Genomic DNA, 16,375 nt, shown 5'->3' on the forward strand with positions numbered 1-16,375 from the left:
CGGCGGCGGCGGCGGCGGTGGCGGCGGCGCGACTGCCAAGGTATTTAAGGTACCGTGAACCGGCGGCGCACGAGTAGTTCACTTCTGTTCGGTGCGGTGTCGCGGTGATTTTGAGGGGACAGAACGAGAAAGAGAGGGACTGGGATACCGGGAGACGAAACACGCTCTGAACTCGCACACGCTCGTTTAGAGGGTGCGAGAGAGGAGCGAGCGAGGAAGAAAGAGAAAGACTAAAATCATTTCGGTGTGTCCCCTGGTCCGACGTTTTGTACGGGTAACCGATCGTCCTCCCCCACCCGCCACCCCCGTTTCGTTTTGGTAGTTTAGATTGGTTCACGCGAAGGACGTTTCCCCGTCGAGCGAACCTTCCGGTCAAGTGCGACGAGAGTTCATCCGAGAGCCCCGAAACGAACAGTCCGCGACACGGGTTCTGGCTTCCTTGACTCACGATCGAGCCGTCCGTGCGCCCGGAGGAGAACACGTCGTTGGAAAGGATCGTCAGAGTCGTCCATCGTCGACGATCGTCCTGGATAGGTAAGTCTCCCATCTCGAAAACCAGTGAGGACTATTCTGGTGCGTTGAAAACCACCCTGCGAACAAGGGTTGGACAAGTGTACGCGACACGTATGTACGCGCGCGCTGCTTCGCGGCTTCTCCTCGTATATACTGGTGATATCAAGTGATCAAGATCAGTGATTCTGTTGCGCTGTGCTGATGCTCACGATATCAAGGACAAGTCCGCCTGTTTCTCCTCGTCGTCGTCGTCGTCGTCGTTACTCCCCGTGGATTTTATGGACTGTGACAATATGTGCCTCGCCACGGGATATGTCTTGATCTCAAAAGTGTTCTCTCACCGGAAGTATGTGCAAGAGAAGAGTCGGTTCGATTCGTCGGGCCGACGACTAGCTCCATGCCTGAGAATAGTGCGTAGAGAAGTGATCCGTTTTCGAATCGCGATCAGGATTGGGATCGACGTGAGCTATTCGGGAGCCATTGATAAATCGAAATGTCGGGTGCACAATAGTCGACGGACGCGTCGGAATTACACCTGTTACGCGTACGAGCTGCTCTTTCGGATTCGAAATGACTCGCGTTCGGTGGATCTCCGGAACGGTTGCGATCGAATCGAATTCAACGGCGGGCAGCCGATCGTTTAACTCGCATGTTCATGCATGCGGTCACGCGACGATGGACCGGTCGAACTCCGTGAAACAGAGTCAAAGAGGGCCCGGGCCTAAATAATTCAAACCGGCGTACAATAGGGTATGCGTGTCGACTTACAGCCGCGAAGGCCTAGTCGGACGTGCACGAACACTACGTACAATTAGGAGACAGTGTCTGAATACCAACAAGGTAGTATCGTTAACGACCGTGTTCCTAAATTACTTCGAAAAGAGAGAGAAAGGGTAAAAGAAGAATCGAGACCGTCCGGGAAAGAATTCTCTACGCTCCGTTCTACACACGGACCGTCGTACGAAACCGTTTATTAGATCGAACCGTCGAAACCTCGGGAGTTATACGCGTAGGTCCGGATCCAGCCGAGGTCCGATCGTTCCGTTCGTTCCGAACAAAGGGGAAGGGGCGAACAGCCGAAATTGTATCGATTTTCCCGTGGCTGGACCAGCCGGAATATAAAGCAGGGTCCGCGGGTGGAACGCACGCCGACATAATGAGTCAGAAAGAATTCCAGGGATCGGAGAATAATGGATCGTTCCCCGTGAACGACGCGGGCAACAGAAACGAAAAATATAAACCAGGAGAGGAGAGTCCTATACTTATAGCAGGACCCCTTTTGTGGCCCTGTTCGCCGCGAACGATTCTTCCATTCGATGGGAATGGGCCGCCGGGTGACGACGCCGCGCGTGATCGAGCATCGAACTCCTGCGGTGAATCGAATCTCTTTCGACGGACGCGACGACGAGGAAAGATCGGTGCTCGGAATTAATTGTAAACACGAGCTGCGATGCTTCCACTGTTGGAACGCGGATCGTTCCGTTCCGTTCGAAACGGATGGAATCCGCTAACGGAGAGGTGGCGATGCTCGGCGAGAGAACAGAATAGAGGAGAATGAATTTGTCACGGTCGAAGTACGCCGGAGAAGTCGCGATTGCATTACGATCCATGATCACGATCATGTCGACGAGAGCGTGAGCGCCAGTATACGTGTGTGCGCGGGCGAATCACCCCTCGCCAGGAAACGGCCGGGGATTTTCTAATCAACGATTTACTCGGCTACACCTACGCGGCTTATAAACGCCACGACCGATTAATTATGCGACCATTAATTATCGCGGGGAACCTGTTGTTTCTATTTCACGCGGTAGGAATTTCCGTGGATACGCCGGGGAGTCGATAACCCTGAGTGTATTTGGATGCAACTCCTGTTCGGTGGTTGTAATATGGCATAGTTGAAGACTAGTGCGGCGACGAAATCGGGAGCGCATAACGGGCTAGGTACCGTTTCGACACCGAAAAAGTAGTCTGGTCTCGATTTCTGGATGAAGAGAGTGACTAAAGTTGCTAATCCGCGGTAAGCTATGTGCCTCGAAATTATTTGTTCGAGGCAGTAACTATACGTTTACAAAGCTAGGCAAACGCACGATATAATTTGTTCGTATTCAGCTTTGTCTTAAAAAACCATTCACTATGAAGCTGGATCTGGAACGTTTCAGACACTAAAATGGACATTCTATAAATTATTGTTTTTATACTTTCTGAAGTCTGATCTACGAAATTCATAGATTTTCTCGAGAATTCAGGTTTTCCACTTATTTCCTAGAATTTACGTAGATGGTTCTGAGCAAGTTATAAGATGCTTTTATTCGGATCGATCGTTTTGCGGAATGGAATTGTAATCAGTGGAAGGAGATCGTCTCGAAAGAGAAAAAATTCTACTCCGCGATTACGAGCGTACAATTTGCATGCGTATTTCCTTCATCCTCTGTACAATACGCTGATTACCCGGCTTCTTGCCTACGGTTCAACCGGCTAATTGCTAATTACTAAACGCTAATTACCGAGACCGTCTTCTGGCCGTGTGTTGCGGGGAATCCGGTGCTCGTTAGACGGGACAACGAAAATGAAATAGAGTAATGGAGTGTAAGTAAGAAGCGATCCAAGGCACGCGAACAGCGAGCAATCACCGTGGAGAATCGATTCTCCGGGTTCGCTTGATTGCAATTGATCGTGGAAGAAAGGGAAAAAGATTTTTGCATAACTACGATCAGAATGATTCAAACGTGAGCTATTACGTACCACGAAAACTCATAAATAACAATACTTTGATCTCAATGAAAATATTAGCAATTTTAGAACGGTAATTGCGGATTATTTAACTTAAAAGAATAATAAATTTAGTACTTATTTATTAGTAAACGGAATCGACTGTATAACATTGTTTTATGTTGTGCAAATATCATGATTATAATCGACGTATCCTTTCTCATTAATGATATGTAGTCTTTGAAACAACAACTTCATACTCAAATTAATAGTCGCTTCAATTATTCGACCGTTGCAAATTTGTGGTAAAGCGGAACTCAGGGAAGATAGAATATTATATTGGTTAAAAGGAAACGGAGAAGTTGAATTCTCGTTTCCAAAACAACCGAGCTGAAGTCCGCCATTATAAATCGAGGGACATAGTGCACGGTAATTGCCAGGCATATTTTTCTTTTCTTCCCTTTAATTTCTGCTTCCTGAAACGCTTAGCTCTCTTGTCGCTGGTAGTTTGTTAGTTCGATTCCGCGAGCCCTGAAAACGGTGTCGCACAACTTCTTGGCACGACACGCGATCAGTAATGGCGTGCACAGGATTCCCGAAGTCCTCGCTCGGTGTTCCCTGCAAAGTTACTCCAGTTCCCGAGCAACCGATGCATGCAGAACCGGGCGATTAGCGTCATGGCAACCGATTTCCTACCAAAAATATAACAGACACCGCGATCGTAGTGAAAGTATGAGCCTGTAATCGTTGCGCAAGAAATTTTCGTTGTGTGATGTTCGCACAGCGGCGGTGGCGACGGCCCTGTGCGTTCGGTTCTTCGCTCGAGCAGTCGTTTGGATCACGTAGACCCACACGAAACGGTAAAAACCCGAGAGATGACACGAATTTGGGTCGGGCGACCGTCGCGCTGCTTTTGGGAAAGGACAAAGAAGTGCTTTCAACTTCTTCAGCATTGAAAATCTTTATCAAATTATATTTCCATCGATATAAATTGAATAAACTGTCACTAAGAATTATTGGATTCCAGGCTCTAAATTTTAATTATTTCTTCAATTTTCTTCCTTTTAATATGAGTTGTGTGAAAAGTCAGTAGGAATTATTAGATTCTGGATTCTGAATTTCAACCCTTTATCGGTATTCGAAAATCAGAATCATAATTAAGATTGACAGTCTGCGCAGACCTTACGAACCGATGCTTTTTAAAATAATCTTTGCTTACGCGAGAATAAGTAATCTGGTTTGGTTTATTCTCCGTCAGTCGCGTATTTGGCTTTGTTAGCGATAACGTTCCGCTATTTTGCAAACAAGTTTTGAATACCTTCACGGAAAAACTGCGTCTTTGATGGAAAATGTTTTAATAATCTGAATACACAATGATTCATAAAGTTAACATATTTCACGTATCTCTTGTCCCACTTTTACGTTAATGTATCAGTGTTAAATCAATGGAATTTAAATTTTCAAATCCATTGAAATGGGATATAACATTTTAATTCAACTGGAATATATTTGTGTTTTCACCTCGTTATTTTCAATCGAATGTTTCATCAATTTGGAGTTGTTTCTTTAGGTCTAATTTTATTGTTACCGTTGTATCTAAAAGTCTCGTCGAGCATGAGCTGTTACATCTCAGTCGTTGAACTCTGTGGCTCATCTTTTTGAGCGTCGAACTGTTTAAAACCTATCGCACATCAAAAGAGCTCGTTCCATCGACGTGCTGAATAACCTTTCAAAAAGGAAGATTTCCTCGTCGGGCAGAGGCTTGGCCGGTATTGAAAAAAGAGCTATTAAAAATATCGAACACCGGAGTCTCGGCCCATCAGCCTGTGAAATTCTATATTCGCCGTGCCAGGGAAGCTGAAAAGCATCGATCAATTATTCATTCGCGGTAAACGTTGACGACCGTAAATTCGAAAATTTCCTCTTAGTCTTCGAAGAATTTTCCGTCATTGGAAAAACAGATTCATAACGAGTGTTTCCTTCTCAACGGTTTCCTTAATCCCAGATTGACACTACGGCTGCCATATGTTATCGACGTATGAGCGATGCAACTCTTTATAACAATTAAAAAATTAATAAACAAAATAGTGTAACAAGTAAACATCGTGATAAATTTTAATTGAAATTAAATTAAATTTTAATAGAAAATTTATAATTGATATATTATTAAAAATAATGTGAAAATTTTAGTAGGCTGCTAATATCTCCTAAAATTTCAGATTTTGTATTACCGGGCAAACTAATAAATTAACAACTCCCACCACTAAATTTCGATTTTTGGATCGTGAAGATCGTCAGTTAAAATTTAATGGCAAGTCAGTCTTTCGTTAGAACTTTTCTGGCGAGATATTCATCTGCCAATCAATGTGTTAAATATCGATAATACCTCTCGTAACACCTGAAGGTGCTATCCGCTTTACAAAATCGAGCGAGAATAGAATACCAATTTTTTGGAACTAGTAACCGTGGAATCGGGTTCTATTCGCACGGAGTTTGCGGTACCGTCGATACGTTTCTAATATTCCAAGCACACGTCCTCGGGCCGAGTGCTAATTCAGCGTCACGCCTCGAAGCGCCGCGCAGCCGAATCTTGTGTGGCAGTTGAAACACACGTGGACATCGTCTTTCCTCCCACGATTATCTCAGAATTTGGATACGGTCTCGGACACGCAAACATGAATGAATGTGAACCGTGCAGAATGTGCTCGAACGGTCGGTCGTTGACTCGTCGGATGGACCCAGGAATAGAAACGTTCGATAATTTTCTTACGACGTGAAATAGGTACCACGAACCGTCACGGAAAACAGAGGACTATCGATTTTCCGTCAGTTTCGCGGATTGCACGCGGAGTTCGCGATGGAATTTCAAGGAAGCAACGAGATTGTAACTGTCGATGCGTGTCCACAGACAGAAAACGTTATTATTGCTTATCAGAGATTTGTAATAGGAAATCGTTTATTGGCTATCCAATTGTTCTCTGTTCAAATTAGTATTCCACTGCTTTTTACTCGTGCAAGTTTCAACTGAAATATGTAATCCAGTTCCTTAATCGTTTAACGGTAGTTAGCGAGTATACTCGTCATGTGAAAAAATAAAATGCTTTTTGCTATAAAAATTGACATTTTAGTAAAAATTAAAAGCTATATTTCATTTATTAGAATAAAGGAATCAAATAGTGCAAGGTGTTCATGAATGTGAATTTTTTAATTTTTATAATTACAAATGTTTTAAATTTGTATTAATAATAGTTGTTATATTAATGGATTTTGAAACAATAAAATTGTTTTTTTTAAGTAAACTATATCGTAGTATTTGCCATTTTCTTAGAATGTAATTCAAATTTACAATAGGTGCATTTACTCTGTGTGTAACGAATATACTAGTCATCGCTTGATTTTAATTACGCACGCAGATACACATATTTCCATAACAAAATTTCACCGTTAAAGGGATTTTTTAACTAACTTTCTGTACAAAAATATTTACCGAAACGATAGTTGCCGGTGGAACGAAGTTTCAAATCAGTTCAGTTTAAAACGATACCACGAAAAACGGTGTGATACACCGTTGATTAAAATAAATGTATACCTATAGTACTATTATGAGGTTGTAGTGGACACGCGACGGTTGTAGAGGAACACACGCGGCACGGTTTTACAAGAGTTCGTTGCGTACGGTCCGTGGGTCTGAACGGGTTTCGAACGGTTTCTGTCCCAGCCGATTGAAATACCACGAATGGGTTTACCTTGTGATACTTCGTATTCCTTACGTGGCTGCCCGTGCCCTGATGTCGAATGCGGTTTATGAGCTCTGCACGGTAACCAGTCGTGTACTCGATAAAAATCGGCTACTCTGTCCGACCGAGATCCGAGGGAATTTCAATGCGCGCACGAATCGCCTCGGAGGGACGAGCTTTGGACTCATCGCACGTATTGTACGAGCTCACGAACGGGTTTCAGAACGTTAATCGACCAACTCGATTTTGTTCACATTACCCTGTCCCGGCCATCGTCTACGTATTAATTGATAAATCTCATCTCCGTTGCACTAGAGAGCTATTGTCTATAATTTCTTAAACTGTATAACAGTGAGCTGATTTTATCGAGATAGGTACTGTACCGGAGAAAAATATAAGAACTGGAGCATAATAATTCTTTGAAGATCAATTTCTTTAGCATTATCTGTAGCAGTTAACGAAGCGTATAGATTTTATTAGGATTGTAAATGTTTGAGAAAATAACGTTTAAGGAAATCCATAACCCTCGTTAATTGCTACAGAAATTGATCTTCGAAGAATTATTACGGTGAAGTGTACTTTGAGATAGAATAGTTATAATTCATTGCATTAGGAAAGCTTTGGCTTAGGAAGCAACGGCTAAAATCAGTCTAGCTTCACGAATGATTACAAAAATGTTTTACAATTCTCTGTATTATGATAGTTAACGTGTTAAAACGCAACCATATATTGTAAGAATACGTCAATCTTTTGAAAGAAAATATTGAAGCTAATCGTATTCTGGAGACTTGACTTCTCATCTAAAGATTATCGATTATTATTTTAAACAAAGAATTATTCGCTATTTTCTAATTAAAGCTTGACCAATATAACAGCAAACCAGTGTTGTAATGTCGAAAGTCTCCAATGAAACCACAGTCGAAAACGCAACCACTACCGTTTATTTTCACGCGGTAAGAGCAATTATTATTCCGATCCGACACTTTCACACCAAAAGGAACACTGCCCACGAAGCATTGCCTCCGAATTGTCTCGTTTCGACCGAATCCATTGGCTGATTCACTCGCGCCGAGGAATTCGAAAGAGAACAAAATCGAAGAAAGAATGATCGTGCACGGAAAGAATCCTTCGAGGATGACTAAGTGCACCGCCACGAGACACGCTCTTTCTGTATAATTCGGTCAGAGGACTGGTGACCTGAAATATTTTAGGGCTCGCTGACGGAAGGAACGAAAATAAAGGTACAATCCAGTTTGCAGTGGTTTAGTGAACCTGCACTATTGGCCTAGTTCCTCTAAAAATGTGGGCATACCTGTCGCTCGGCGGAATTGTCAGTGACAACCGGTCGGTCGGTGACCTATTCGTCGTTTTTCCCCTTTCCTTCTCTCTCTCATTCTCTCTCTGTTTCCTCTTCTGGGCATTCTTTCTGCCCGGCCTACAAAGAAGGCGGGACGTGCACGCGACGTTCGTCGTTTATTCACCGAAATAATCCGGTAACAGGTTGTCGGAGCCGTTTTATTAAGCCGCGTAATGGGGCACTACATATAGATTGTTCCGTTTTATGTTTTGTTCTTCAGGGCTATTGACAAATCCTTCGTAAATAATGGGTACCCAGGGGCCACAATCGGCGTGTTCTGATAACCCTTGTAGCAATTATTGTTGGGATTTTGATGGGTCTTTGATGCAGTATTGGTTGGCCAACAGTTAGAATTGTCACCCTTTTTGCCTGGGGCAACTGGCCCAACGATCATACGCAACGTAGGGCCACGTCATTATAATACGAAGGATTTCTTTTTGTAAGGCCAATTGTTGAGTATCTACAATAAAGCAATAATGGGAAGACAGTTGGCTATACTACACTTCCATAAAATCCTTTAAAAATATTTGAATGAGTATAACACTGGAAATATTATTTATAATAATTACTTGTTATAATAATTATGTATATTAAACAGGTAACCAAGTGTTTTACCACCAAAGTTACCTTTGCAATTTGTTATGTACAATTTATACATGTAGCTAATTATCACAAATAATTATTATATGTTATTTCCAATCATCCGTCCCCTGGCTCTATTTTCATACAATTTCAAATGTCAAATGTGTTGCGTGACAATAACAAATTGAGAGTATATTCATAAATAAGAAAACAAAAAATCAGTTCGAAATATAATAACAAGTTTTTGGTTGTAGCAACGTTTCTGACGTCTTCAAGACTATATTTAAATGTTGGCAAACTTTGGGTAGGCCAATATTGTATTATCATTGTAAATTTCTTGTTAATGAACCAACTATAATAATTGTAAGCCAAACATTTGATATTCGTTGGCAAATTGTCATAACTTTTTCGTCGTAGGCCTTATTTTGGGAATTTGTAGGCAAAAACACTAACTATATTTCAACTAACTCCCAACTGTTGAATACCGTTGGCCAACCATATGCTACTAGGGAATTGATAATACATTTTATAAAAAATTTCGCGAAATTTCAATATTTTTGTATTCATACAGAGACTGCTCCAAATAACATGTCTTCGCATTCAACTGTATTTCATGGTCCGTCAGAAGTAAACATAAATCTTTTTGTTCGAGTAGTCCATCTCTAGTAGTCTCTCTATAACAAAAGAGTAAAAGAATACATCCTTCGTATTCAGTACACTTCTGAATTTATTAACACCTACTAATTTGTATGAATCTACCGTTGTGTGTCTTCTAACGATTTCGTTAAGATATGAGAATGGTACCGAAGCAACACTACATTACAATCTAATAAAATATAAGATCAAAGCACGAAGCAAACAGGAATCAGAAAGTGAAAATAATTGCAAAATTCTTTATATTAGTCTCTTAAAATGAAAAAGACAAAAAATGTATCGAATACCTCGTTAATCAGCTGCGTAATATTTTCATCACGAATATCGTTCTGCATACAAACCGTTTGAAAATTAAATATCGTCAAGCGCGTTCAATTTTTCATAATTTCTAATATCTCGAAAACTACTTCGACTCGTCGAGCAGTCAGCTATGATTACCGTGTTTCGAGGATCGAATCGTTCCGTTACCACGACCGCGATTCAATTCCCAGCGAATCTACCATATTCGGTGCATCTTCGAAGACCGCGCGCGGTTATTTATTATGGCTAGGAATAAAAGAGTGCAGAGCAGGGGGGTTTCTGGGGAAGGCTGGTACCGTAAGAGCAATGGAATTAAGTACAATAGCGCGTAACATTATACAGCGAATTAAAGACGAAGGCGATCAGATCAACGGGGCCGTTCGTTCGTACTGTTCTTCGGCTCATCGTGGGCACGCTCGAGGCCGTACGGTGTTCGGTTAATGAGAAACGAAATCGTGATTTCGACCTCGTGACTTTTTCGCGCCACGCGAAACAACTTGGCGCAAGGAGCCACGATGATTCGGGAATTTTTTTCGTGACGTCATCCACCGTCGATCGTCGATTTAACGGAATATTAAGGATTCCGTATACTGGAGGCTGAATAAAAAATGGCCATAATTTCAGATTATGTCGGTAGAAAATATTCCTTTTATTGATAATTAGAATGCAGTGACCGTTTCATAAAGTACATGATGGGACAGGGAAAAATTGTAAGATACTTGAAGCAGTAGTAAAAATGGACGGAATTTTGTGCATGAAAATACCAAAGTAACGGGTAAAAATTAAATTTATTCTACAGTTTTGATGTTCGATTATGTTCTCCAGTTACATGATATTACTACAAGAAATACACTTCATCTTTTATTCAAAAAAATCAATACACAGAAGGTACTGGTTATGACAGATAATTTTGAGTATGTTTCACAATCATATCGTAAATATTCAACAAAATGTGTACCCTTAAAAAAAGATTTGTCGTTTCAATAGACAGTGTTGTGCGGTTCTGTATTAATTGCACTAATTCAACGTCACAGCAATTAATAACATATATTGTGTCATATGATATTCAATTGTGCAAGGAAGACATTAAAATTTACATTTTTTTAATCAGTTAGACTGAAAATTTTGAAGTTAACTTGAATGTTTTATTTATCACTTGCATCTTATGAAATTTTCAATATGAACGTTTCAGTGAATTTATTACACATTTGCACAGACTTATTTCTTCGGTTTTTCCTAATGAACTCGTCTGCGAAACTATTCCCACATTTCACGAAACAATCTCCGCGGAATGTCCGCATAGTAGCCCCGATAATCCTGTCGCTCTTGCTACTATCTCGTCTGCGAATTGGCAAAGGCAAGGCAGTCGTCTAACGGGGCGTAATTTGAATTCTGTCCGATTACACAATTTATGGTTAATTCCCGAGCGAAGGTGGATCGCGGGAACAACGATTTACGAACTGGTCAAACGAAGGGGCCTCGTGATACGATATCGTGGCCATGGCAGATACAAATTCCGGGAGAATTGATGGAACTTTACCGTTGATGAAACGTATACCAGTCGGCCGTTTTAATCTGAACGCAAGGAGAAAAAGGAGCGTGTAACATCCACGGGCAGATATAGACACGATCTCGAGCTGCGAACTAATCTCGAATGGTAATCGGCCTCCTCGTAACGGTAAATTTTCTAACCCGATGCTTAGTTTCTGCTTTAACGCCATTAGACGATCTCGTGGTACGTTCGAGAAGCGTATGATAGTCTGCGTGTGTACTTCGCTCGTTCGTACGAACCATTGGTGTATCCTTTCGTTTACACGAAACAATTAAGACTCGAAATGATGATATAACGGAACAGAATTTCATAGAAAACCGGACCACTCGCGATAGATCTGTGAATATTCGAACGTTCGACGCGATCATTCAGGATAGATCACTTTTTATTTTATTTTACACCAATTTCACGTTTCGTCAGAAAATAGAGCGGAACCGTGACACATAGGAAATCCCCACGATCGGCACAGTCACCGGTACGTGGATCTTCGTATGGCCATCCATACCCTACCCATCACTTCCTACGATTGTTGTCAGAATATTCGCACGATCATTTGCGTAAGAGAACAGAGAAAAACTCGTTGGCAATGGGCTAATTGAAAATTATATAACGGCCCCGGTGCACGGTTGCCCGATCACGTTCCATTTTCTATAAATCCCAATGAAGTTATCCGTTGGGATAAATATCTTCTAACCGTGTGCAATTATGCGTTTAATTATCTCACCTTGGCAACCTATTGGCAATAATGGAAATTTATGCATTCTTCCAATTCACCTGAAAATCATTGGTGAAGGTAAATTTAACTTGACCTTAAACAAATTTCGAAATAATTCGAATAAAGGTTTAGAAATAATTTGTGAAGAAGATACGTTGTTTCTACGAAAGGTGTTCTACGTTAATACGAGATTGATTTTCCTTTTCGTTCGTACTTATTTTCCTTTTCGACGTTAATACCTTCAGTTTCACTAAATCTTAATAAGACGACAAGTGGTGATATCAATTGCCTAGTAAAATATTAGACCTAGAATATTAATTCTAAGAAATTGCTGCTCCATCTCTCTCTCTCAATCACTCTGTAGGTACAATACCTCAGAAATCAACCTCAGTGAACAATAAACTATTATGATGAAAGAGCATTGTCGTATTCTTTTTTATTGGACACATTTTCCAGTATGTATATCTACTGTTTTGCGCACAAGAGAAGATATCGACTAAATTAAAAATCGCAGAATTCAATACCTTTCCCGATTACTTTGATTGAATATTCGTCTTTAATACTGTGTTAATAGAACAATTTTACTCTATTATACCACCTCCATGTATTCATTTAGTGGCGGTCCGATAGTATACATACATGTAATTTATCGCGACAAATTGCATAATCGTTACATAACGAATGTTGGAATACTGTCCTGCCTTGCTCTATAAAAAATAATCCAATTAGCTCCAATAAGGATGAAGCAATCGAAAATTTCTAGCTTTCACTGTCAAACGACACACCCACGACTCTGTTGACACGTTTCGTAAGCCCTCGAATATGGTCCGTGTGGAGCAACCTAATCGATGAAATGAAACTATCGATACATAATTAAAGATCGCGTAGGATTCCAGCGAACCGAACCGCCATCCTACCGTGTTCGTTCTGGTTCGAGTCTGGTCGTGATTCGTGTGGAAATCGATTCCTGCCCACCGAGTTATTATTAGTCGTACGACCTTGGCTCGAGAACCTCTTCCAGATCGCCATCGTCGTCACGGACTCGATCCACGATTCTACGAAAGTGTCGCCCTGTGCTCGTGCAGCCTGGAGCTCGCACACATAGCGATAATGTATCCAACCTGGGGCCCGGATCATTCGTCTTCGGCCAAGGGGATGATCTCAGGTGTACCAGTTTCATCTCCTCCTTCTTCTTCTCCTTCTCCTCCAGCGCCAGTGCCCCCCCCCCCACTCGTTGCTCATCTCGAAAAGGAAAAGAAAATGTCGCTTAACGAGCGCAACGAAGGTACGATCGTTAATCGTCCGGGCGTTCCTATATATACGCAAAAGTCACTCGACCATGAAGAATGAACTCTGGAAGTCATGGCACGCTAGTACTCCCGTATCTATCCATCCTGATGCGCCACGACGAAACCACCACGACCGTCGTCGCGCGTGACGGCCATTCCGAGATTAATAACGTCGAACCGACCTCTCTTTCGTTCTTATCCTCGAGTCCTCTTCTTCATCGGAGCCTCTCTTCTGTCCGGCTTGCTAGCCACCACGAGCCGAAAGTCATCCACCTTCGTTCCTCTAATCTCTTTTTCTCTCTCTCTAGACGGTGTAGAAATAATCGACAAAAAAAGAAGACGGTGGAAGGGCGTGGGGAGGGGGGGAGGGGGTACAGAGAGAAGGGACGACGAAAGAAAAGAAAGATGAGGAAACATCGAGCTGCTGGGACACGGTCTTACCTTGATGAAGACCATTTGCGGAGGCTTGTAATAAGATAGTAACAGACTATGCTCTCCACTTCAGTCGTTTCATCTGAACCGAGTAGGAAGAGAGCCACGTTTCCTTTCCCCATCGGCTTCAACCGACTGGTTCTTCTCTTTTCCCTCGAGTTCCTCCCTACGCGGGCTTTCCTCTAGTTCGTCGTTTTACTCCGTTTCGCCCTGTCTTGCCGCGTTTTCTTACCTTTTGCGCCATCGACACCAGCCGCTCTCTGATATTAAGGCATCGTATGGTCTCTACGGAATAGCGAGATGAAACATTTTGCCGGTCTGAACGCCTCGATTGGCTAGAATTGGTAAGAAGTCGATTCAAAGAGAGTCGAGAAGAAACCATAAAATTTTGTTCCTTTCAAATGATTCACTGTGCTTCTTTCTGTAGAAGGAGTTTCTAAAAGAGACTTCAGGTTCAAAGTGTGTGTGTGTGTGTGTGTGTGTGTTGCAAGTCCTTTACGTCAGAATCAGAAAATTTGAAATTAATGTATTGTTAAATATTTTAACACTTTGACTGCCACGTCACCCCAATATGGGTGACACGTACATTGAAAAGTGTCGGGATTATTTAAACACTGTTATAAAATGTTTGCATGAAATTAATGTCGCAGTATAATTTAAAACAAGACCTACAGTCTCTATTAACTAAACTCAAATATTTTCGACAATTTATGACTTAAAAAACGAAATAAAGTGTGTCTGGCTACGTACGGCCTTTTTCACTGTGGCAGTCAACGTGTTAAAGAATACGAAGTAATAAGTAGATCGTTACTTATTTTAGGCAATCCAACAGGCAACGCTCTGTATTCTTGCATTACAATGGATCTTTGACCTTCCGTTGTCACATCACCTGTTTCAATTTGACTGAAACCAATATTCAATTAGCTGTTGTTTAAAAAGTATTCGTTAAATTAAATCGCAAAAAATTCTGAGATGAAGTTTGATCACTGTAGATTATATTTTCATGGTTAAACATTAACACTGTAGTACCATTAAACAGTAGTACCATTTTTAATGATGTCTCAAAGATATTTTACATCAAAGTCAAATTCTGGGTCAATTTGACCCAGTGTGACAACGGAGGATTAAACATGTTCTCCGACCAGAAACTTCAAAACCCTTTACCTTAAAGCACTTCGATGCATCGCCGTTTTGATCACTAAAACAGATAGAATACACTTTAAAATTTCCGACCCCAGAACGTTCCGCTGAAAATGAAATAGACTCCTGGTACGAGGGGATGTTATTATAGATCGCCCGCCGCTGAAATGTCCGCCCCCAGGTTACATCTCGGATCCACAGAACTCCGGCCGTAAAACTTAATTACTATTGCCATGGAACTAGAGTAAGGGACGACTAGCCGGGACGATACCATTTATAACGTATCGATTACCACGTCCGATTGTCTAACGACGTCGCGTTTCGTGAGTGTCCTTACCGGCGATTATCATCCTTTCAAGGCTGACGTGTCGAGACCGTCGACAGGTTTTGTCGTCGCATGAACCTGTCCCGATGGTGGGCCCCAATGGGCGGCAGAAGTCGATGGAGATCGTATCTGGTTCTTACACGGGGTAAGACAACTCCACGGGGCCGTACGTTGTGCCTGGTCGTCGTTCGTGGTTCGCAAGCTCGCATCCGGTTCACCGTCGCCACATTATTTCCCGTGCGCCTTGTCCTCTCCTGGGGCCAAGGAGTCGATCTTTACCGGTCCACCGGTGTGCCACCTCGACGAGTAACCTTTCTGCCGTGCTGCATCTTACGGAGAGAGAGCGTGAGAAGGGGGGTGGAGGAGGAGGAGGAAGGGGGCACGAGGGTGGCCCTGCACCTGGGCCACGGGGACAACAGTGTCCCGCTGTGTGGCTCGTGCACGAGCCGACCTTTCTTCTGCTTCTCTTTATAGTCCACTAACACCTCCGGCTGCCTCGTTCGACTACACCGACCGGCATTATTCGGATCGTGAGCCTATCTGCGACGGTATGCCGTTTCAGCCGCGCTCTTACTCCTTAACAATGAGATCCTGATAACGCCCCCTGCTCTTCTTTCTAGGGACTCTTTAGATTCGCGTTAAGAAATGAAAAAGATTCTTTATTGGGTTAGTAGGAAATAATGTAGAACGTGTACTGGTTACTCTTACTTGTTTGATCGTGGTCAGAACTGTTAGGATTCGTGAGTTCTATCTTTGTAATGAGACATGTCTGACCTTCCAGAATTCAGGTGTATCTTAGTAGGTGATGTAAGAAAATAGAACGGATGTACGGTCACTCGTTTCTTTTCAATCGCGGGATTGCTTCATATGTTTACAATTATTCTATACATACCTAATGTAGCGGGTGAAAAATTTGCTATACTTCTAAATTTCCAGGAAGAAAATATATTCTTCGATCAAATAATATGACAAATGTTCTCCTGATTTGAAGTTGTTACTTCTACTGATTCTTTGCTTAAATTTCTTTATGTAAAGAGGAAATTCTTATTACCTCTACCTACTTTTATTAC

At 42.0% G+C, this 16,375-nt stretch overlaps 1 protein-coding gene across 1 annotated transcript in view; it reads left to right on the forward strand.

Moving 5' to 3' along the window:
• The first annotated feature begins 524 nt into the window (after positions 1 to 524).
• LOC107188726 (titin-like) overlaps positions 525 to 16,375 on the forward strand; it is a 65,177-nt gene continuing 49,326 nt past the window's right edge. The window contains exon 1 of the mRNA XM_015577069.1: positions 525 to 534. The gene's annotated coding sequence lies outside the window, so the exon portion shown is untranslated. The remainder of the gene's footprint in view (positions 535 to 16,375) is intronic.

The sequence above is a fragment of the Dufourea novaeangliae genome, unplaced genomic scaffold (assembly GCF_001272555.1).
Source record: "Dufourea novaeangliae isolate 0120121106 unplaced genomic scaffold, ASM127255v1 scaffold108, whole genome shotgun sequence".
Lineage (NCBI taxonomy): Eukaryota > Metazoa > Arthropoda > Insecta > Hymenoptera > Halictidae > Dufourea > Dufourea novaeangliae.